The sequence below is a fragment of the Coccinella septempunctata genome, chromosome 4 (genome assembly GCF_907165205.1).
Source record: "Coccinella septempunctata chromosome 4, icCocSept1.1, whole genome shotgun sequence".
NCBI classification, from domain to species: domain Eukaryota; kingdom Metazoa; phylum Arthropoda; class Insecta; order Coleoptera; family Coccinellidae; genus Coccinella; species Coccinella septempunctata.
In genome coordinates this window covers 41,251,887-41,268,689 of record NC_058192.1, presented here as the reverse complement: position 1 = coordinate 41,268,689, position 16,803 = coordinate 41,251,887, and positions in this window count along the sequence as shown.

Sequence of the window (16,803 nt, the reverse complement as noted above, 5' to 3'; positions counted from 1 at the left end):
TACAAAACCGTAAATTCTGAATGCATCAGACGAAAATAACAGGAGATATCGCAGATTGAAATTTGCGATTTTTGAATATTGCCATTTCCAAGACGAAAATCTAAACGGAGGGAGATAGGCTTTCGAGAATGCTTGCAATAGATTCAGCTTTTTCGAGAACCCATATTTTCATAACAATTTTTTAGATATTCGACACTATTTAGCAAAAAATCGAATTTATTGTTTTTTAATTTTACATTTTCGTGTTGAATTCCAAGAGCTCTCTGGAGTGCAATTCTCTATGGAATCATCAACTGTTTAGTTTGGTGAAATCAACAAAGTAAGTATTGTACACTCCATATCCTAAGATAGTAGTAGGACACTCTGATTTTTAGGCAGAGGAGCAAATGAGTCATTTTAGGGGGGTCTAACCCCTTGCTCATTTTTGACCTAAAAATCGAGATTTCCAAAATTGAGTTTGTGTGCTAGGATGGAAGCCTCATCAACGCTGATTACAAAACGTAAATCCCGAATGCATCAGACGAAAATAACAGGAGATATCGCAGATTGAAATTTGCGATTTCTGAAAATTGCCATTTCCGAGATGAAAATCTACACGGAGGGAGATAGGCTTTCGAGTATGCTTGCAATAGATTCAGCTTTTTCGAGAACCCATATTTTCATAACAATTTTTTAGATATTTGACCCTGTTTAGCAAAAAATCGAATTTATTTTTTTTCCATTTTTCATTTTCGAGTTGAATTCGAAGAGCTCTCTGAGTGCAATTCTCTATGGAATCATCAACTGTTTAGTTTGGTGGAATCAACAAAGTAAGTATTGTACACTTCATATCCAAAGACAGTAGTAGGACACTATGATTTTCAGGCAGAGGAGCCAATAAGTCATTTTAGGGGGGTCTAACCCCTTGCTCATTTTTGACCGAAAAAATCGAGTTTTCCAAAATTGAGTTTGTGTGCTAGGATGGAAGCCTCATCAACGCTGATTACAAAACGTGAATCCCGAATGCATCAGACGAAAATAACAGGAGATATCGCAGATTGAAATTTGCGATTTCTGAAAATTGCCATTTCCAAGATGAAAATCTACACGGAGGGAGATAGGCTTTCGAGTATGCTTGCAATAGATTAAGCTTTTTCGAGAACCCATATTTTCATAACAATTTTTTAGATATTTGACTCTGTTTAGCAAAAAATCGAATTTATTTTTTTTCCATTTTTCATTTTCGAGTTGAATTCGAAGAGCTCTCTGGAGTGCAATTCTCTATGGAATCATCAACTGTTTAGTTTGGTGGAATCAACAAAGTAAGTATTGTACACTTCATATCCAAAGACAGTAGTAGGACACTATGATTTTCAGGCAGAGGAGCCAATAAGTCATTTTAGGGGGGTCTAACCCCTTGCTCATTTTTGACCGAAAAAATCGAGATTTTCAAAATTGAGTTTGTGTGCTAGGATGGAAGCCTTATCAACGCTGATTACAAAACGTAAATCCCGAATGCATTAGACGAGAATAACAGGAGATATCGCAGATTGAAATTTGCGATTTCTGAAAATTGCCATTTCCAAGACGAAAATCTAAACGGAGGGAGATAGGCTCTCGAGAATGCTTGCAATAGATTCAGCTTTTTCGAGAACCCATATTTTCATAACAATTTTCCAGATATTTGACACTGTTTAACAAAAAATCGAATTTATTGTTTTTCCATTTTTCATTGTCGAGTTGAATTCGAAGAGCTCTCTGGAGTGCAATTCTCTATGGAATCATCAACTGTTTAGTTTGGTGGAATCAACAAAGTAAGTTTTGTACACTCCATATCCTAAGACAGTAGAAGGACACTCTGATTTTTGAAAGAGGAGCAAATAGGTCCTTTTAGGGGGGTCTAACCCCTTGCTCGTTTTTGACCAAAAAAATCGAGATTTTCAAAATTGAGTTTGTGTGCTAGGATGGAAGCCTTATCAACGCTGATTACAAAACCGTAAATCCCGAATGCATCAGACGAAAATAACAGGAGATATCGCAGATTGAAATTTGCGATTTTTGAAAATTGCCATTTCCAAGACGAAAATCTAAACGGAGGGAGATAGGCTTTCGAGAATGCTTGCAATAGATTCAGCTTTTTCGAGAACCCATATTTTCATAACAATTTTTCAGATATTAGACACTGTTTAGCAAAAAATCGAATTTATTTTTTTTCCATTTTTCATTTTCGAGTTGAATTCGAAGAGCTCTCTGGAGTGCAATTCTCTATGGAATCATAAACTGTTTAGTTTGGTGGAATCGACAAAGTAAGTTTTGTACACTCCATATCCTAAGACAGTAGTAGGACACTCTGATTTTCAGGCAGAGGAGCCAATAAGTCATTTTAGGGGGGTCTAACCCCTTGCTCATTTTTGACCGAAAAAATCGAGATTTTCAAAATTGAGTTTGTGTGCTAGGATGGAAGCCTTATCAACGCTGATTACAAAACGTAAATCCCGAATGCATCAGACGAAAATAACAGGAGATATCGCAGATTGAAATTTGCGATTTCTGAAAATTGCCATTTCCAAGACGAAAATCTAAACGGAGTTAGATAGGCTTTCGAGAATGCTTGCAATAGATTCAGCTTTTTCGAGAACCCATATTTTCATAACAATTTTTCAGATATTTGACACTGTTTAGCAAAAAATCGAATTTATTGTTTTTCCATTTTTCATTTTCGAGTTGAATTCGAAGAGCTCTCTGGAGTGCAATTCTCTATGGAATCATCAACTGTTTAGTTTGGTGGAATCAACAAAGTAAGTATTGTACACTCCATATCCTAAGACAGTAGTAGGACACCCTGATTTTTAGGCAGAGGAGCAAATAGGTCATTTTAGGGGGGTCAAACCCCTTGCTCATTTTTGACCAAAAAAATTGAGATTTTCAAAATGGGGTTTTTGTGCTAGGATGGAAGCCTTATCAACGCTGATGATCACAAAACCGTAAATCCCGAATGCATCAGACGAAAATAGCAGGAGATATCGCAGATGGAAATTTGCGAATTTTGAAAATTGCCATTTCCAAAATGAAAATCTAAACGGAGGGAGATAGGCTTTCGAGAATGCTTGCAATAGATTCAGCTTTTTCGAGAACCAATATTTTCATAACAATTTTTCAGATATTTGACACTGTTTAGCAAAAAATCGAAATTATTTTTTTCCATTTTACATTTCCGAGTTGAATTCGAAAAGCTCTATGGAGTGCAATTCTCTATGGAATCATCAACTGTTTAGTTTGGTGGAATCAACGAAGTAAGTATTGTACACTCCATATCCTAAGACAGTAGTAGGACACTCTGATTTTTAGGCAGAGGAGTAAATAGGTCATTTTAGGAGGGTCTATCCACTTGCTCATTTTTGACCAATAAAAATCGAGATTTTCAATATTGAGTTTGTGTGCTAGGATGGAAGCCTTATCAACGCTGATTACAAAACCGTAAATCCCGATTCCATCAGACTAAAATAACAGGAGATATCGCAGATTCAAATTTGCGATTTTTGAAAAATGCCATTTCCAAGATGAAAATCTAAGCGGAGGGAGATAGGCTTTCAGGAATGCTTGCAATAGATTCAGCGTATTCGAGAACTCATATCTTTATAACAATTCCTGAGATGTTGGACAGTGTTCAGGAAAAAATCGAATTTATTGTTTTTCCATTTTTCATTTTCGAGTTGACTTCGAGGAGCTCTCTGGAGTGCAATTCTCTATGGAATCATCAACTGTTTAGTTTGGTGGAATCAACAAAGTAAGTATTGTACACTCCATATCCTAAGACAGTAGTAGGATACCATGATTTTCAGGCAGAGGAGCAAATAGGTCATTTTAGGGGGGTCAAACCCCTTGCTCCTTTTTGACCAAAAAAATTGAGATTTTCAAAATTGGATTTTTGTGCTAGGATGGAAGCCCTATCAACGCTGATTACAAAACCGTAAATTACCAATGGAACAGACGAAAATAACAGGAGATATCGCAGATTTAACTTTGCGATTTTTGAAAATTGCAATTTCCAAGATGAAAATCTAAACGGAGGGAGATCGGCTCTCGAGAATGCTTGCAATAGATTCAGCTTTTTCGAGAACCCATATTTTCATAACAATTTTTCAGATATTTGACACTGTTTAGCAAAAAATGGAATTTATATTTTTTCCATTTTTAATTTTCGAGTTAAATTCCAAGAGCTCCCTGGAGTGCAATTCTCTATGGAATCATCAACTGTTCAGTTTGGTGGAATCAATAAAGTAAGTATTGTACACTCCATATCCTAAGACAGTAGTAGGACACTATGATTTTCAGGCAGAGGAGCCAATAAGTCATTTTAGGGGGGTCTAACCCCTTGCTCATTTTTGACCAAAAAAATCGAGATTTTCGAAATTGAGTTTGTGCGCTAGGATGGAAGCCTCATCAACGCTGATTACAAAACCGTAAATCCCGAATGCATCAGACGAAAATCACAGGAGATATCGCAGATTGAAATTTGCGATTTTTGAAAATTGACATTTCCAAGATGAAAATCTAAACGGGGGGAGATAGGCTCTCGAGAATGCTTGCAATAGATTTAGCTTTCTCGAGAACCCATATTTTCATAACAATCTTTCAGATATTCGACACTGTTTAGCAAAAAATCGAATTTATTGTTTTTTCATTTTACATTTTCGTGTTGAATTCCAAGAGCTCTCTGGAGTGCAATTCTCTATGGAATCATCAACTGTTTAGTTTGGTGAAATCAACAAAGTGAGTATTGTACACTCCATATCCTAAGATAGTAGTAGGACACTCTAATTTTTAGGCAGAGGAGCAAATGAGTCATTTTAGGGGGGTCTAACCCCTTGCTCATTTTTGACCGAAAAAATCGAGATTTCCAAAATTGAGTTTGTGTGCTAGGAAGGAAGCCTTTTCAACGCTGATTACAAAACCGTAAATCCCGAATGCATCTGACGAAAATAACAGGAGATATCGCAGATTGAAATTTGCGATTTTTGAAAATTGCCATTTCCAAAATGAAAATCTGAACGGAGGGAGATAGGCTCTCGAGTATGCTTGCAATAGATTCAGCTTTTTCGAGAACCCATATTTTCATAACAATTTTTCAGATATTCGAAACTGTTTAGCAAAAAATCGAATTTAGTGTTTTTCCATTTTTCATTTTCGAGTTGAATTCGAAGAGCTCTCTGGAGGATGGAAGCTGAAAACAAAACCGTAAATCCCGAATGCATCAGACGAAAATAACAGGAGATATCGCAGATTGAAATTTGCGATTTTTGAAAATTGCCATTTCCAAGATGAAAATCTAAACGGGGGGAGATAGGCTCTCGAGAATGCTTGCAATAGATTCAGCTTTTTCGAGAACCCATATTTTCATAACAATCTTTCAGATATTCGACACTGTTTAGCAAAAAATCGAATTCATTGTTTTTTCATTTTACATTTTCGTGTTGAATTCCAAGAGCTCTCTGGAGTGCAATTCTCTATGGAATCATCAACTGTTTGGTTTGGTGAAATCAACAAAGTGAGTATTGTACACTCCATATCCTAAGATAGTAGTAGGACACCCTCATTTTTAGGCAGAGGAGCAAATAGGTCATTTTAGGGGGTTCTATCCCCTTTCTCATTTTTGAACAAAAAAATTGAGATTTTCAAAATTGAGTTTGTGTGCTAGGATGGAAGCCTTATCAACGCTGATTACAAAACCGTAAATTCCGAATGCATCAGACGAGAATAACAGGAGATATCGCAGATTGAAATTTGCGATTTCTGAAAATTGCCATTTCCAAGACGAAAATCTAAACGGAGGGAGATAGGCTTTCGAGTATGCTTGCAGTAGATTCAGCTTTTTCGAGAACCCATATTTTCATAACAATTTTTTAGATATTTGACACTGTTTAGCAAAAAATCGAATTTATTTTTTTTCCATTTTTCATTTTCGAGTTGAATTCGAAGAGCTCTCTGGAGTGCAATTCTCTATGGAATCATCAACTGTTTAGTTTGGTGGAATCAACAAAGTAAGTTTTGTACACTCTATATCCTAAGACAGTAGTAGGACACTATGATTTTCAGGCAGAGGAGCCAATAAGTCATTTTAGGGGGGTCTAACCCCTTGCTCATTTTTGACCAGAAAAATCGAGATTTTCAAAATTGAGTTTGTGTGCTAGGATGGAAGCCTCATCAACGCTGATTACAAAACGTAAATCCCGAATGCATCAGACGAAAATAACAGGAGATATTGCAGATTGAAATTTGCGATTTTTGAAAATTGCCATTTCCAAGATGAAAATCTAAACGGAGGGAGATAGGCTTTCGAGAATGCTTGCAATAGATTCAGCTTTTTCGAGAACCCATATTTTCATAACAATTTTTCAGATATTTGACACTGTTTAGCAAAAAATCGAATTTATTTTTTTTCCATTTTTCATTTTCGAGTTGAATTCGAAGAGCTCTCTGAGTGCAATTCTCTATGGAATCATCAACTGTTTAGTTTGGTGGAATCAACAAAGTAAGTATTGTACACTTCATATCCAAAGACAGTAGTAGGACACTATGATTTTCAGGCAGAAGAGCCAATAAGTCATTTTAGGGGGGTCTAACCCCTTGCTAATTTTTGACCGAAAAAATCGAGTTTTCCAAAATTGAGTTTGTGTGCTAGGATGGAAGCCTTATCAACGCTGATTACAAAACGTAAATCCCGAATGCATCAGACGAAAATAACAGGAGATATCGCAGATTGAAATTTGCGATTTCTGAAAATTGCCATTTCCAAGATGAAAATCTACACGGAGGGAGATAGGCTTTCGAGTATGGTTGCAATAGATTCAGCTTTTTCGAGAACCCATATTTTCATAACAATTTTTTAGATATTTGACTCTGTTTAGCAAAAAATCGAATTTATTTTTTTTCCATTTTTCATTTTCGAGTTGAATTCGAAGAGCTCTCGGGAGTGCAATTCTCTATGGAATCATCAACTGTTTAGTTTGGTGGAATCAACAAAGTAAGTATTGTACACTCTATATCCTAAGACAGTAGCAGGACACTATGATTTTCAGGCAGAGGAGCCAATAAGTCATTTTAGGGGGGTCTAACCCCTTGCTCATTTTTGACCAGAAAAATCGAGATTTTCAAAATTGAGTTTGTGTGCTAGGATGGAAGCCTCATCAACGCTGATTACAAAACGTAAATCCCGAATGCATCAGACGAAAATAACAGGAGATATCGCAGATTGAAATTTGCGATTTTTGAAAATTGCCATTTCCAAGATGAAAATCTAAACGGAGGGAGATATGCTTTCGAGAATGCTTGCAATAGATTCAGCTTTTTCGAGAACCCATATTTTCATAACAATTTTTCAGATATTTGACACTGTTTAGCAAAAAATCGAATTTATTTTTTTTCCATTTTTCATTTTCGAGTTGAATTCGAAGAGCTCTCTGGAGTGCAATTCTCTATGGAATCATCAACTGTTTAGTTTGGTGGAATCAACAAAGTAAGTATTGTACACTTCATATCCAAAGACAGTAGTAGGACACTATGATTTTCAGGCAGAGGAGCCAATAAGTCATTTTAGGGGGGTCTAACCCCTTGCTCATTTTTGACCGAAAAAATCGAGATTTTCAAAATTGAGTTTGTGTGCTAGGATGGAAGCCTTATCAACGCTGATTACAAAACGTAAATCCCGAATGCATCAGACGAGAATAACAGGAGATATCGCAGATTGAAATTTGCGATTTCTGAAAATTGCCATTTCCAAGACGAAAATCTAAACGGAGGGAGATAGGCTCTCGAGAATGCTTGCAATAGATTCAGCTTTTTCGAGAACCCATATTTTCATAACAATTTTCCAGATATTTGACACTGTTTAACAAAAAATCGAATTTATTGTTTTTCCATTTTTCATTGTCGAGTTGAATTCGAAGAGCTCTCTGGAGTGCAATTCTCTATGGAATCATCAACTGTTTAGTTTGGTGGAATCAACAAAGTAAGTTTTGTACACTCCATATCCTAAGACAGTAGAAGGACACTCTGATTTTTAGGCAGAGGAGCAAATAGGTCCTTTTAGGGGGGTCTAACCCCTTGCTCGTTTTTGACCGAAAAAATCGAGATTTTCAAAATTGAGTTTGTGTGCTAGGATGGAAGCCTTATCAACGCTGATTACAAAACGTAAATCCCGAATGCATCAGACGAGAATAACAGGAGATATCGCAGATTGAAATTTGCGATTTTTGAAAATTGCCATTTCCAAGATGAAAATCTAAACGGAGGGAGATATGCTTTCGAGAATGCTTGCAATAGATTCAGCTTTTTCGAGAACCCATATTTTCATAACAATTTTTCAGATATTTGACACTGTTTAGCAAAAAATCGAATTTATTTTTTTTCCATTTTTCATTTTCGAGTTGAATTCGAAGAGCTCTCTGGAGTGCAATTCTCTATGGAATCATAAACTGTTTAGTTTGGTGGAATCAACAAAGTAAGTTTTGTACACTCCATATCCTAAGACAGTAGTAGGACACTCTGATTTTCAGGCAGAGGAGCCAATAAGTCATTTTAGGGGGGTCTAACCCCTTGCTCATTTTTGACCGAAAAAATCGAGATTTTCAAAATTGAGTTTGTGTGCTAGGATGGAAGCCTTATCAACGCTGATTACAAAACGTAAATCCCGAATGCATCAGACGAAAATAACAGGAGATATCGCAGATTGAAATTTGCGATTTCTGAAAATTGCCATTTCCAAGACGAAAATCTAAACGGAGTTAGATAGGCTTTCGAGAATGCTTGCAATAGATTCAGCTTTTTCGAGAACCCATATTTTCATAACAATTTTTCAGATATTTGACACTGTTTAGCAAAAAATCGAATTTATTGTTTTTCCATTTTTCATTTTCGAGTTGAATTCGAAGAGCTCTCTGGAGTGCAATTCTCTATGGAATCATCAACTGTTTAGTTTGGTGGAATCAACAAAGTAAGTATTGTACACTCCATATCCTAAGACAGTAGTAGGACACCCTGATTTTTAGGCAGAGGAGCAAATAGGTCATTTTAGGGGGGTCAAACCCCTTGCTCATTTTTGACCAAAAAAATTGAGATTTTCAAAATGGGGTTTTTGTGCTAGGATGGAAGCCTTATCAACGCTGATGATCACAAAACCGTAAATCCCGAATGCATCAGACGAAAATAGCAGGAGATATCGCAGATGGAAATTTGCGAATTTTGAAAATTGCCATTTCCAAAATGAAAATCTAAACGGAGGGAGATAGGCTTTCGAGAATGCTTGCAATAGATTCAGCTTTTTCGAGAACCAATATTTTCATAACAATTTCTCAGATATTTGACACTGTTTAGCAAAAAATCGAAATTATTTTTTTCCATTTTACATTTTCGAGTTGAATTCGAAGAGCCTTCTGGAGTGCAATTCTCTATGGAATCATAAACTGTTTAGTTTGGTGGAATCAACAAAGTAAGTTTTGTACACTCCATATCCTAAGACAGTAGTAGGACACTCTGATTTTCAGGCAGAGGAGCCAATAAGTCATTTTAGGGGGGTCTAACCCCTTGCTCATTTTTGACCAATAAAAATCGAGATTTTCAATATTGAGTTTGTGTGCTAGGATGGAAGCCTTATCAACGCTGATTACAAAACCGTAAATCCCGATTCCATCAGACTAAAATAACAGGAGATATCGCAGATTCAAATTTGCGATTTTTGAAAAATGCCATTTCCAAGATGAAAATCTAAACGGAGGGAGATAGGCTTTCAGGAATGCTTGCAATAGATTCAGCGTATTCGAGAACTCATATCTTTATAACAATTCCTGAGATGTTGGACAGTGTTCAGGAAAAAATCGAATTTATTGTTTTTCCATTTTTCATTTTCGAGTTGACTTCGAGGAGCTCTCTGGAGTGCAATTCTCTATGGAATCATCAACTGTTTAGTTTGGTGGAATCAACAAAGTAAGTATTGTACACTCCATATCCTAAGACAGTAGTAGGATACCATGATTTTCAGGCAGAGGAGCAAATAGGTCATTTTAGGGGGGTCAAACCCCTTGCTCCTTTTTGACCAAAAAAATTGAGATTTTCAAAATTGGATTTTTGTGCTAGGATGGAAGCCCTATCAACGCTGATTACAAAACCGTAAATTACGAATGGAACAGACGAAAATAACAGGAGATATCGCAGATTTAACTTTGCGATTTTTGAAAATTGCCATTTCCAAGATGAAAATCTAAACGGAGGGAGATCGGCTCTCGAGAATGCTTGCAATAGATTCAGCTTTTTCGAGAACCCATATTTTCATAACAATTTTTCAGATATTTGACACTGTTTAGCAAAAAATGGAATTTATATTTTTTCCATTTTTAATTTTCGAGTTAAATTCCAAGAGCTCCCTGGAGTGCAATTCTCTATGGAATCATCAACTGTTCAGTTTGGTGGAATCAATAAAGTAAGTATTGTACACTCCATATCCTAAGACAGTAGTAGGACACTATGATTTTCAGGCAGAGGAGCCAATAAGTCATTTTAGGGGGGTCTAACCCCTTGCTCATTTTTGACCAAAAAAATCGAGATTTTCGAAATTGAGTTTGTGCGCTAGGATGGAAGCCTCATCAACGCTGATTACAAAACCGTAAATCCCGAATGCATCAGACGAAAATCACAGGAGATATCGCAGATTGAAATTTGCGATTTTTGAAAATTGACATTTCCAAGATGAAAATCTAAACGGGGGGAGATAGGCTCTCGAGAATGCTTGCAATAGATTTAGCTTTCTCGAGAACCCATATTTTCATAACAATCTTTCAGATATTCGACACTGTTTAGCAAAAAATCGAATTTATTGTTTTTTCATTTTACATTTTCGTGTTGAATTCCAAGAGCTCTCTGGAGTGCAATTCTCTATGGAATCATCAACTGTTTAGTTTGGTGAAATCAACAAAGTGAGTATTGTACACTCCATATCCTAAGATAGTAGTAGGACACTCTGATTTTTAGGCAGAGGAGCAAATGAGTCATTTTAGGGGGGTCTAACCCCTTGCTCATTTTTGACCGAAAAAATCGAGATTTCCAAAATTGAGTTTGTGTGCTAGGAAGGAAGCCTTTTCAACGCTGATTACAAAACCGTAAATCCCGAATGCATCTGACGAAAATAAAAGGAGATATCGCAGATTGAAATTTGCGATTTTTGAAAATTGCCATTTCCAAAATGAAAATCTGAACGGAGGGAGATAGGCTCTCGAGAATGCTTGCAATAGATTCAGCTTTTTCGAGAACCCATATTTTCATAACAATCTTTCAGATATTCGACACTGTTTAGCAAAAAATCGAATTCATTGTTTTTTCATTTTACATTTTCGTGTTGAATTCCAAGAGCTCTCTGGAGTGCAATTCTCTATGGAATCATCAACTGTTTGGTTTGGTGAAATCAACAAAGTGAGTATTGTACACTCCATATCCTAAGATAGTAGTAGGACACCCTGATTTTTAGGCAGAGGAGCAAATAGGTCATTTTAGGGGGGTCTAACCCCTTGCTCATTTTTGAACAAAAAAATTGAGATTTTCAAAATTGAGTTTGTGTGCTAGGATGGAAGCCTTATCAACGCCGATTACAAAACCGTAAATTCCGAATGCATCAGACGAAAATAACAGGAGATATCGCAGATTGAAATTTGCGATTTTTGAAAATTGCCATTTCCAAGATGAAAATCTACACGGAGGGAGATAGGCTTTCGAGTATGCTTGCAATAGATTCAGCTTTTTCGAGAACCCATATTTTCATAACAATTTTTTAGATATTTGACACTGTTTAGCAAAAAATCGAATTTATTTTTTTTCCATTTTTCATTTTCGAGTTGAATTCGAAGAGCTCTCGGGAGTGCAATTCTCTATGGAATCATCAACTGTTTAGTTTGGTGGAATCAACAAAGTAAGTATTGTACACTTCATATCCAAAGACAGTAGTAGGACACTATGTTTTTCAGGCAGAGGAGCCAATAAGTCATTTTAGGGGGGTCTAACCCCTTGCTCATTTTTGACCAAAAAAAATCGAGATTTTCAAAATTGAGTTTGTGTGCTAGGATGGAAGCCTTATCAACGCTGATTACAAAACGTAAATCCCGAATGCATCAGACGAAAATAACAGGAGATATCGCAGATTGAAATTTGCGATTTTTGAAAATTGCCATTTCCAAGATGAAAATCTAAACGGGGGGAGATAGGCTCTCGAGAATGCTTGCAATAGATTTAGCTTTCTCGAGAACCCATATTTTCATCACAATCTTTCAGATATTCGACACTGTTTAGCAAAAAATCGAATTTATTGTTTTTTCATTTTACATTTTCGTATTGAATTCCAAGAGCTCTCTGGAGTGCAATTCTCTATGGAATCATCAACTGGTTAGTTTGGTGAAATCAACAAAGTGAGTATTGTACACTCCATATCCTAAGATAGTAGTAGGACACTCTGATTTTTAGGCAGAGGAGCAAATGAGTCATTTTAGGGGGGTCTAACCCCTTGCTCATTTTTGACCAAAAAAAATCGAGATTTCCAAAATTGAGTTTGTGTGCTAGGATGGAAGCCTTATCAACGCCGATTACAAAACCGTAAATTCCGAATGCATCAGACGAAAATAACAGGAGATATCGCAGATTGAAATTTGCGATTTTTGAAAATTGCCATTTCCAAGATGAAAATCTACACGGAGGGAGATAGGCTTTCGAGTATGCTTGCAATAGATTCAGCTTTTTCGAGAACCCATATTTTCATAACAATTTTTTAGATATTTGACACTGTTTAGCAAAAAATCGAATTTATTTTTTTTCCATTTTTCATTTTCGAGTTGAATTCGAAGAGCTCTCGGGAGTGCAATTCTCTATGGAATCATCAACTGTTTAGTTGGGTGGAATCAACAAAGTAGGTATTGTACACTTCATATCCAAAGACAGTAGTAGGACACTATGATTTTCAGGCAGAGGAGCCAATAAGTCATTTTAGGGGGGTCTAACCCCTTGCTCATTTTTGACCGAAAAAATCGAGATTTTCAAAATTGAGTTTGTGTGCTAGGAAGGAAGCCTTTTCAACGCTGCTTACAAAACCGTAAATCCCGAATGCATCTGACGAAAATAACAGGAGATATCGCAGATTGAAATTTGCGATTTCTGAAAATTGCCATTTCCAAGATGAAAATCTACACGGAGGGAGATAGGCTTTCGAGTATGCTTGCAATAGATTCAGCTTTCTCGAGAACCCATATTTTCATAACAATCTTTCAGATATTCGACACTGTTTAGCAAAAAATCGAATTTATTGTTTTTCCATTTTTCATTTTCGAGTTGAATTCGAAGAGCTCTCTGGAGGATGGAAGCTGATTACAAAACCGTAAATCCCGAATGCATCAGACGAAAATAACAGGAGATATCGCAGATTGAAATTTGCGATTTTTGAAAATTGCCATTTCCAAGATGAAAATCTAAACGGGGGGAGATAGGCTCTCGAGAATGCTTGCAATAGATTCAGCTTTTTCGAGAACCCATATTTTCATAACAATCTTTCAGATATTCGACACTGTTTAGCAAAAAATCGAATTTATTGTTTTTTCATTTTACATTTTCGTGTTGAATTCCAAGAGCTCTCTGGAGTGCAATTCTCTATGGAATCATCAACTGTTTAGTTTGGTGAAATCAACAAAGTAAGTATTGTACACTCCATATCCTAAGATAGTAGTAGGACACCCTGATTTTTAGGCAGAGGAGCAAATAGGTCATTTTAGGGGGTTCTAACCCATTTCTCATTTTTGAACAAAAAAATTGAGATTTTCAAAATTGAGTTTGTGTGCTAGGATGGTAGCCTTATCAACGCTGATTACAAAACCGTAAATTCCGAATGCATCAGACGAAAATAACAGGAGATATCGCAGATTGAAATTTGCGATTTTTGAAAATTGCCATTTCCAAGATGAAAATCTACACGGAGGGAGATAGGCTTTCGAGTATGCTTGCAATAGATTCAGCTTTTTCGAGAACCCATATTTTCATAACAATTTTTTAGATATTTGACACTGTTTAGCAAAAAATCGAATTTATTTTTTTTCCATTTTTCATTTTCGAGTTGAATTCGAAGAGCTCTCGGGAGTGCAATTCTCTATGGAATCATCAACTGTTTAGTTTGGTGGAATCAACAAAGTAAGTATTGTACACTTCATATCCAAAGACAGTAGTAGGACACTATGATTTTCAGGCAGAGGAGCCAATAAGTCATTTTAGGGGGGTCTAACCCCTTGCTCATTTTTGACCGAAAAAATCGAGATTTTCAAAATTGAGTTTGTGTGCTAGGATGGAAGCCTTATCAACGCTGATTACAAAACGTAAATCCCGAATGCATCAGACGAAAATAACAGGAGATATCGCAGATTGAAATTTGCGATTTCTGAAAATTGCCATTTCCAAGATGAAAATCTACACGGAGGGAGATAGGCTTTCGAGTATGCTTGCAATAGATTCAGCTTTCTCGAGAACCCATATTTTCATAACAATCTTTCAGATATTCGACACTGTTTAGCAAAAAATCGAATTTATTGTTTTTTCATTTTACATTTTCGTGTTGAATTCCAAGAGCTCTCTGGAGTGCAATTCTCTATGGAATCATCAACTGTTTAGTTTGGTGAAATCAACAAAGTAAGTATTGTACACTCCATATCCTAAGATAGTAGTAGGACACCCTGATTTTTAGGCAGAGGAGCAAATAGGTCATTTTAGGGGGTTCTAACCCATTTCTCATTTTTGAACAAAAAAATTGAGATTTTCAAAATTGAGTTTGTGTGCTAGGATGGTAGCCTTATCAACGCTGATTACAAAACCGTAAATTCCGAATGCATCAGACGAAAATAACAGGAGATATCGCAGATTGAAATTTGCGATTTCTGAAAATTGCCATTTCCAAGATGAAAATCTACACGGAGGGAGATAGGCTTTCGAGTATGCTTGCAATAGATTCAGCTTTTTCGAGAACCCATATTTTCATAACAATTTTTTAGATATTTGACACTGTTTAGCAAAAAATCGAATTTATTTTTTTTCCATTTTTCATTTTCGAGTTGAATTCGAAGAGCTCTCGGGAGTGCAATTCTCTATGGAATCATCAACTGTTTAGTTTGGTGGAATCAACAAAGTAGGTATTGTACACTTCATATCCAAAGACAGTAGTAGGACACTATGATTTTCAGGCAGAGGAGCCAATAAGTCATTTTAGGGGGGTCTAACCCCTTGCTCATTTTTGACCGAAAAAATCGAGATTTTCAAAATTGAGTTTGTGTGCTAGAATGGAAGTCTTATCAACGCTGATTACAAAACGTAAATCCCGAATGCATCAGACGAAAATAACAGGAGATATCGCAGATTGAAATTTGCGATTTCTGAAAATTGCCATTTCCAAGATGAAAATCTACACGGAGGGAGATAGGCTTTCGAGTATGCTTGCAATAGATTCAGCTTTTTCGAGAACCCATATTTTCATAACAATTTTTTAGATATTTGACACTGTTTAGCAAAAAATCGAATTTATTTTTTTTCCATTTTTCATTTTCGAGTTGAAATCGAAGAGCTCTCGGGAGTGCAATTCTCTATGGAATCATCAACTGTTTAGTTTGGTGGAATCAACAAAGTAAGTATTGTACACTCCATATCCTAAGATAGTAGTAGGACACTCTGATTTTTAGGCAGAGGAGCAAATGAGTCATTTTAGGGGGGTCTAACCCCTTGCTCATTTTTGACCAAAAAATCGAGATTTCCAAAATTGAGTTTGTGTGCTAGGAAGGAAGCTTTTTCAACGCTGATTACAAAACCGTAAATCCCGAATGCATCAGACGAAAATAACAGGAGATATCGCAGATTGAAATTTGCGATTTTTGAAAATTGCCATTTCCAAAATGAAAATCTGAACCGAGGGAGATAGGCTCTCGAGAATGCTTGCAGTAGATTCAGCTTTTTCGAGAACCCATATTTTCATAACAATTTTTCAGATATTTGAAACTGTTTAGCAAAAAATCGAATTTATTGTTTTTCCATTTTTCATTTTCGAGTTGAATTCGAAGAGCTCTCTGGAGGATGGAAGCTGATTACAAAACCGTAAATCCCGAATGCATCAGACGAAAATAACAGGAGATATCGCAGATTGAAATTTGCGATTTTTGAAAATTGCCATTTCCAAGATGAAAATCTAAACGGGGAAAGAAAGGCTCTCAAGAATGCTTGCAATAGATTCAGCTTTTTCGAGAACCCATATTTTCATAACAATCTTTCAGATATTCGACACTGTTTAGCAAAAAATCGAATTTATTTTTTTCCATTTTTCATTTTCGAGTTGAATTCGAAGAGCTCTCGGGAGTGCAATTCTCTATGGAATCATCAACTGTTTAGTTTGGTGGAATCAACAAAGTAGGTATTGTACACTTCATATCCAAAGACAGTAGTAGGACACTATGATTTTCAGGCAGAGGAGCCAATAAGTCATTTTAGGGGGGTCTAACCCCTTGCTCATTTTTGACCGGAAAAATCGAGATTTTCAAAATTGAGTTTGTGTGCTAGGATGGAAGCCTTATCAACGCTGATTACAAAACGTAAATCCCGAATGCATCAGACGAGAATAACAGGAGATATCGCAGATTGAAATTTGCGATTTCTGAAAATTGCCATTTCCAAGACGAAAATCTAAACGGAGGGAGATAGGCTTTCGAGAATGCTTGCAATAGATTCAGCTTTTTCGAGAACCCATATTTTCATAACAATTTTCCAGATATTTGA